The sequence below is a fragment of the Kogia breviceps genome, chromosome 12, assembly GCF_026419965.1.
Source record: "Kogia breviceps isolate mKogBre1 chromosome 12, mKogBre1 haplotype 1, whole genome shotgun sequence".
NCBI classification, from domain to species: Eukaryota; Metazoa; Chordata; class Mammalia; order Artiodactyla; family Physeteridae; genus Kogia; species Kogia breviceps.
In genome coordinates, this window is record NC_081321.1 from 42,375,710 (window position 1) to 42,384,431 (window position 8,722).

General features: G+C 41.1%; 1 pseudogene; it reads left to right on the forward strand.

The window, feature by feature from the left end:
* Window positions 1-434: 434 nt before the first annotated feature.
* On the forward strand, window positions 435-7,580 carry LOC136792343 (uncharacterized; annotated as a pseudogene).
* Window positions 7,581-8,722: the final 1,142 nt, after the last annotated feature.

The following is an 8,722-nucleotide window of genomic DNA, read 5'->3' on the forward strand; positions in this document are numbered from 1 at the left end:
TCTCTTTGCTGAATTCTTTCTTAAAAGAAGGCAAGAACTGAGGTCCTTCTTCCAGCTTTTCACCGCTGGAGTCAATATGACCATCAGAATAGATTTATGATGATTGTTTTACACAATTATCTTTCAAATACTATAGGAGAGAAAGAGTTAAAACAAAAATTACATTTATACTGTCTTTTACATTATAGTTACCTACGTAGTTACCTTTATTGGTATTCTTTATTTCTTCATGGGGATTAGAGTTACTGTTTAGTGACCTTTCACTTCAGTCTAAAGGACTCCCTTTAGTATTTCTTGTAGGACAGGCATGCTAGTGATGAATTCTCATTTTTCTTTATTTGGGTATGTCAATTTCTCATTCAATTTTTTTGAAGGATAGCTTTGCTGGGTATAAAAGTTTTGTTTGACAGTCTTTTTCTTCTAGTATTTTGAACATGTCCCCCTACTACCTCTGGCTTCCATGGTTTCTGATGAGAAATTGTATTGAGGATCCCTTGTATGTGGTAAGTCACTCCTCTCTTGCTGCTTTCAAGATTCACTCCTTTTTATTTTTTAATATTTATTTATTTACTTACTTACTTTGGCCATGCCAGGTCTTAGTTGAGGCACACGGGACCTTTAGTTGTGGCATGCAGGATCTTTTAGTTGTGGCATGCAGGCTCATAGTTGTGGCATGCAGGCTTCTTCGTTGAGGCATGCAGATTTCTTAGTTGTGGCATGCGGACTTCTTAGTTTCAGCATGCAAACTCTTAGTTGTGGCATGCATGCGGGATCTAGTTCCCTGACCAGGATTGAACCTGGGCTGCCTGCATTGGGAGCATGGAGTCTTACCCACTGGACCACCAGGGAAGTCCCTTAAGATTCACTCTTAGGGACTTCTCTGGTGGTCCAATGGTTAAGAATTGGCCTTCCAATACAGGGGATGTGTGTTCAACACCTGGTTGGGGAACGAAGATCCCGCATGCTGTGGGGCAACTAAGCCCACGTGTTCTAGAGCCTGAGCACCATAACTAGAGAGCCTACATGCCACAACTACTGAGCCCACACACTGCAATGAAAAGATCCCACATGCTGCAACTAAGACCTGATGCAGCCAAATAAATAAATAAATAAATATTTTTAAAAAAGATTCACTCTTAATTTTTGTCTTTTGACAATGTGGTTATGATGTGTGTAAGTATGGATCTGTTTGAACTTCTCCTTCTTGGAATCTGTTGAATTCTTGGATTTGTAGATTAAGATTTTTCATCAAATTTGGGAAGTTTTTGGTCATCACTTCTTCAAATATTTTTTCTGTAACTTTCCTCTTCTCTTCTCCTGTGGTACACTTATTAGCATATCACGGGTCATTTTTCTTCATTCTTTTTTCTTATTACTCAGACTGAATCATTTCAATTGACCTGCCTTCAAATTCACTGTTTCTCTCTTCTGTTTGCTCAAATCTGCTGTTGAGCACTTCTAGTGAATTTTTCATTTTCATTATTGCATTTTTAAATACCAGAATTTCTATTTGGTTCTTTAAAAAATAATTTCTATGTTTTCATTGATATTCTCTGTTTGGTCAGACATTCTCTTTCATTTAGTTCTATACACATGGTTTCTTTTAGTTCTTTGAATATATTTTATTTATCTATTTTTAATTGAGGTAACATTGGTTTATAACATTATATAAGTTTCATGTGTACAACATTATATTTTGACTTCTTTATACACTGCAGCATGCTCACCACCAAAAGTTTTAGTTTCCAACGGTCACCATAGAGTTGACCCCCTTTACCCATTTTGCCCTCCCTCCCCCCACCCCCACGTCTATTAACCACTACTCTGTTCTCTATATCTATATGTTTGCTTTTGTTTGGTTTATTCATTTATTTTGTTTTGTTTTGTTTTTTATATTTCACATATGAGTGAAATCATATGGTATTTGTCTTTCACCATCTGTCTTATTTTACTGAGTAAAATCATATGGTATTTGTCTTTCACCATCTGTCTTATTTTACTTAGCATAATACCCTCAAGGTTCATTCATGTTGTTGCATTTGTCAGATTTCATCTTTTTTTAAGGCTGAGTAGTGTTCCGCTGTGTGTGTGTGAGTATGTGTGTGTGTGTATATCACATGTTCTTTATCTGTTTTTTGAATATATTTAAAACAGCTGATTGAAAGCCTTTGTCTAATAAGTCCATTATCTGATCTTTCTCAAAGACAGTTTCTATTGACTACTTTTTTAATTTGTATGATCTGTATTTTCTTGTTTCTTTCAATATCTCATAATTTTATGTTGAACACTGGACATTTAAAATAGTATAATGTGGCAACAATAAAAATCAGATTGTTCCCCTCACCTGAGGTCTCTTTTGATGCTGTTTCATGTTGTTGGTGGTGTTTATTTGGTGGCTTTTCTGAAATAATGCTACAAATTCTGTATTCTTTGTCATGTATCCTCTGAGATCTCTGCAGAGTTAGCCTAACAGTCAGGTAATTAGTTGACAGAGATTTTCTTAAATGCCTGGAACCAATATGTCTTTGCCAAGGGACTCTGAATTCATATTGGGGTATGTCTTCAACACTCAGACAGGCAGTTCACAACTCTGCCTTAGGCTTCACTTCCTGCTTATGCAGAGCCTCAAGTTTCATCAATGGTGAGAGTTTAAGTGCTTCTAAGTTCTTCCCTGACCACGCACCCAGCCTTATGAATATGCATGGCCTTCTAGACTCCCAGGAACATGTCAGAACATTCCAAAGCCCCAGTGGACATTGTAATCCCCATATTTTCCTTTTATATTTTTTGGTCAGCCTATTTTTTTTACCCTAACTGCTATCTACAACCATATCAGCTGCAATGTTGAAAAATTGCCTCTTATTATTTTAAACAAATGCCTCCAGGGAAAAGGCTGTTTGCATGAAGCAAGCTCTGAGTCAGATCAAATAAAGATAGCCTGGAGTGGATCTTCTAGGGAACCACCAGATAGGTCAAATAACGACAATTCTCTGAGATGAGGCTTTAAAGGAGCTCCAACTGCATTCTGCCCCCTCCATGGGCCTAAAGGGCTGCTGGTTTTCACCATGATTGCAGGACTTTTGTTTTCAAGGTTACCATGGAGCTGGAAAGAGGGGAAGATGGGAATAGGACAAATTAAAATGCCACATAATTCACTGTTCTTACTGAGATTCAGCCATTTTTCTTGCATAAACACTCCCTTTGTTGTTGCAAACCTTTGGTTAATTTCCAAAGTTTTAAAAAAGCTGATCCTGCCAATTATGCCAGTGTTCTCATTGCTTTTATGGAAGAGTAGATTTTTGGAGGTTCTTAATCCACCATTTTTGCTGATGTCATTTCTTCCAATTGTTTTTCAGCCAAATCCTTTAGAGTCATCCTTGATGACTTTCTCAAACATCCTATATCAGCAAATCCTGTAAAGGCAGAAAATCCTCTACTTTCAAAATATATCCAGGATCCCACCACTCATCACCACCTTCTTCTGTCTTCTCACTCATTGTTTTCCAACAACACCACCTCCTCACTTTTCCTTAGACTGCCAAGCATGAGCCTGCATTTTTCTACCAGGTATGCACATTCCCTTACTTCCTTCAAATCATTGCTCAAATGACTTCTCCTCAGAAATGCTCCCTGACCACTGTACACCTCATACCCCACCACTCTATCCTCCTCATCTTGCTTCATTTTTTCTTAGCACTTACCTGACATATTATGTTTAATAATATTTATTATTTGTCTGCTCCCATTAGGATGTAAGCTCATAAAGTTAGAGGCTTCGTTACTGAGTTTATTGTTGTATCTTTAGTGCCTAGAACAGTACCTGGCTCACGTTGGCAATCAATAAATTCTGGTTGAAAGTATGTCATTATCTTTCATTTGCTCCACCAGATCCACTCTCCCCCTTCTTCCCAGTATCTAGTATGGACATCAGTGGACTCCTGTGCCCTCTGGCTTCAGCCCATGCAGAACCCCAGTATGAGTTTGGAGAAGGAAGGACAGCGAAGTCAGAGTATTTATTCCACAGGCTCTTCCCTGCCAAATTGCCTCAGATTTACCCTATCCTTAGATCTAAGATCACTATGTTTCCAATAACCACTACCTACCGTATTCCTCCCTTTTGGCCTCAGTGTTATAACAGCTTCTTTGCTGTTACTACCCTCAGGATATTGTAATACCCCTTAAGGTTCCCCTTTACCTATCCATATCTCTATAAATAAACCCATCTCATATAATCCTAATTTAAGATGTTTCTTTGGGTCCCTGCCTCATACAGATGAATAATCCTAAGAACAACTCTATGAAGTAGACATTATTACCATCCCCATTTTATGGATGAGAACTCTGAGGCCCAGAAAGATTAAGAAACTTGCCCAAGATTACATAGCTAGTAGGTAACAGAGCCAGAATTTCCTTTAGAAAAAAACGTGGAAGAATATTTTTATGACATGATAGGGAAGGAATCCTAAACAAAACTAAAAAAGCATACCCATAAAAGAGAAGACTAAAAAAACTTAAATTCTCTATATCAAAAGATACCATAAACAAAGTGAAGAGATAAATCACCAAATAAAAGATATTTGCACTCCACACAAAGGATTAGCATATAGAACATATATAGAACTCCTAGAAATTAATTTTTTTAAAAGCATAAACAGGGGCTTCTCTGGTGGCGCAGTGGTTAAGAATCCACCTGCCACCACAGGGGACACGGGTTCAAGCCCTGGTCCGGGAAGATCCCACATGCCACAGAGCAACTAAGCCCGTGCGCCACAACTACTGAAGCCCGCCCGCCCAGAGCCCGTGCTCCGCAACAAGAGAAGCAACCGCAATGAAAAGCCCGCACACCACAACAAAGAGTAGCCCCCGCTCTCAGCAACTAGAGAAAATCCGCGTGCAGCAGTGAAGACCCAATAAATGAATAAATAAATAAATTTATTTTTAAAAAAGCATAAACAACACAGTAGAAAAATAGGCTGGGCAAAGGATAAGAAGGTGGTCACTCCAATTGTAGCTGCAGTAGAAGATGTAGTTTCATTGCCTGAGCAAATTAATATGTGCCCTGTAGCTACTATGCAGCTACTGATCTGGCAAATACCTTTTTCTCTAACCCTGTCAACAGGGCCTGCCAGAAGCTCTTTGCTTTAAGCTGGCAAGGCCAGTGATACACCTTCACTATGCTACGTCAGGGGTATATCAACTCTCCAGCCCTATGTAATAATTTAGTTTGCAGGGATCTTTTTGTTTTAAATTAATTTATTTATTTTAGGCTGCGTTGAGTCTTCGTTTTTACGCACGGGCTTTCTCTAGTTGAGGGAGCAGGGGCTACTCTTTGTTGCAGTGTGCGGGCTTTTCATTGCAGTGGCTTCTCTTGTTGCGGAGCACTTGGCTCTAGGCATGTGGGCTTCAGTAGTTGTGGCTCACGGGTTCTAGAGCGCAGGCTCAGTAGTTGTGGCTCCCGGGCTTTGTTACTTCGCGGAATGTGGGATCTTCCTGGACCAGGGCTCGAACCTGTGTCCCCTGCATTGGCAGGCAGATTCTTAACCACTGTGCCACCAGAGAAGTCCAGTTTGCAGGGATCTTGATTGTCATTCGTTTCCATAAGATATCACAGTGGTTCATTACATCAGTGACATGATGCTTATTTGGCCTAGTGAGCAGCAGGTAGCAACTACACTAGACCAGTTGGTAAGACATTTGCATGCCAGAGGATAGGAAATAAATCTGACAATTCAGGGGTCTTCTACTTCAGTGAAATTTCTAGGGGTCCAGTGGTATGGGGCATATCAAGATATCCCTGCCAAGGTGAAGGATAAAATGTTGCATCTGGCCCCTCCTACAGCAAACAAACAGGAACAGTGCCTAGTGGGCCTCTTTGAATTTTGGAGGCAACATATTCCTCCTTTGGGTGTGTTCCATTGGCCCATTTACCAAATGACTCAGAAAGCTGCTAGTTTGGAGGGGGGGCAAGAGAAGGCTCTGCAACAGGTCTTGTACAAGCTGCTCTCCTACTTGGCCACATGATCCAGCAGATCCAATGGTGCTTGAAAGTGTCAGTGGCAGATATGCTCTTGGGAGCTTTTAGCAGGCTTCTTTTGGTGAATTGTAGCATAGGACCTTAGAATTTTGGAGGAAAGCCCTGCAGATTATGACTCTCCTTTTGAGAAACAGCTCTTGGTCTGCAACTGGGCCTTACTAGAGACTGAATCCTTAACAGTGAGCAATGAAGTTACCATGCAACCTCAGCTGCCCATCATCATGAACTGGATGTTATCTGGCCCACTAAGTCATAAAGTTGTTTGTGCACAGGAGTACTCTATCATCAAACGGAAGTAGTACATATGAGATCGGGCTTGAGCAGGCCCTGAAGGCACAGTAAGTTATGTGAAGATGTGGCCCGAATGCCCATGATCCCCACTCCTGCTACACTGCCATTTCTCTCCCAGCCTGAACCTATGGCCTCATGCAGAGTACCCTGTGATCACTTGACAAAGGAAGAGACTTAGGCCTCGTTTACAGATAGTTCTGCATGATGTTCAGGTACCACGCTGCAGTAGACAGTTGCAGCACTACAGCCCCTTTCTGGGACATTGCTGAAGGACACTGGTGAAGGGAAACCTCCCAGTGGGCAGAACTCCAAGCAGTGCACCTGGTTGTTCACTTTGCTTGGAAGGAGAAATGGCCAGGCATGTGATTATATACTAATTTATGGGCTGTGGTTAATGGTTTGGCTGGATGGTCAGAGGCTCAGAAGGAAAATGAGTGGAAAATTGGGGACAAGGAAATTTGGAGAAGAAGTATGTATACAGGGAATTCCTTGGCAGTCCAGTGGTTAGAACTCAGCGCTTTCACTTCCGTGGACCCAATTTCGATCCTTGGTCAGGAACTAAAGATCCTGAAAGCTGCGCAGCTTAAAAAATTAAAAAAGAAAAAGAGAAAAGAAGTACGTAAACAGACTTCTCTGAATGGGCAGAAAAAGTGAAAATATTTGTGTATCTTGTGAAGGCTCACCAAAGGATGACCTCAGCAGAGGAGGATTTTAATAATTCTGTGGATACCAGAGAGCCTCTTTCCTCAGCTGCTCCTGTAATCACTCAATGGGCTTGTGAACAAAGTGGCCACGGTGGCAGGGATGGAGGTTATGCATGGGTTCAGCAACATGGACTTCCATTCACCAAAGCCAACGTGACTACAGCCACTGCAGAGAGCCCATTGTGGCACCATTCCTGAGGGTGATCAGCCAGTTACCTGGTGGCTGGTTGATTACACTGGACCACTTTCATCATGGAAGGGGCAGCATTTTGTTCTTACTGGAATAGACACTTACTCTGGTTATGAACGTTCCTTCCCTGCCCACGATGCTTCTGCCCAAACTATCATTCATGGACTTACAGAATGCCTAATCCACTGTCATGGGATTCCACACATTATTGCTTCTGATCAAGGAACTCATTTCACAGCAACAGAAGTGCAGCAGTTGGGCTCATGCTCATGGAATTCATTGGTCTTACCATGTTCCCTACCATCTGAAAGCAGCTGGTTTGATAGAACACTTGAACGATTTTTTGGAGACCCACTTATAGTCTGGTAGGTGGCAATATCTGATTATTTTTGCTAATGTATAAGTACAATTGATTTTTGCATGTTGATCTTGTATCCTATGACCTTGCTAAACTCTTAAGTATAGTGGCTTTTTGGTAGATTCCATAGGATTTTCTATATAAGTAACATGTTACCTATGCAAAAGGACAGTTTACTTCTTCCTTTCTAAAATATATGCTTTTCTTTCTTTATGCACTGACTAGAATCTTGAATACAATGTTGAATATAAGTGGTGAGAGCAGACACCTCTTTAATTCTCAGTGCATTTCTTTTTTTGTTGTTTGTTTTTTGGTTTTTGTGGTACGCGGGCCTCTCACTGTTGTGACCTCTCCCATTGCGGAGCACAGGCTCTGGACGCGCAGGCTCAGCGGCCATGGCTCACGGGCCCAGCCGCTGCGCGGCATGTGGGATCTTCCCGGACCAGGGCACGAACCCGTGCCGCCTGCATCGGCGGGCGGATTCTCAACCACTGCGCCACCAGGGAAGCCCTCTCAGTGCATTTCTATGTTTCGAATGATTTACACTTAAAAATTTTTAATTCATGTCAAAATTAAAGGAAAAATGCAAGAGTAGTACAAATAGGGACTTCCCTGGCAGTCCAGTGGTTAAGACTCTGCGCTTCCACTGCAGAGGGTGCTGGTTCAATCCCTCGTTGGGGAATGAAGATTCCGCATGCTGTGCAGTGCGGCCAAAAATTAAAAAAAAAAAAAAAAAAAAAAAGAAGAGTACAAATAACTTTTTCCCCCTGAACAATTTTACAAAAGGAAAACCATTTACCATCAGCTCTGAATACTTTAGTGTATGATTTGTACCAAGTAGAGCATTCTCCTACACAACCACAAGAGAGCCATCAGAATCAGGAAATTGATATTTGATACACTACTACCATATAACCCACAGACCCTGTTCAAATTTTGCCAGTTGTCCAAAACATATCCCTCAGTGCAAAAGGATCCAGCTGAGGGTCACATGTTGCATTTAGTTGTCATATTGCTTTATTCTCCCTCAGTATGGAACTTGTCTTGGTCTCTTTTTGATTTTCATGACCTTGACATTTCTGAAGATTACAGGCCAGTTTTTTGTAGAATGTTCCTCAATCAGGTATGTCTGATATTTCCTCATG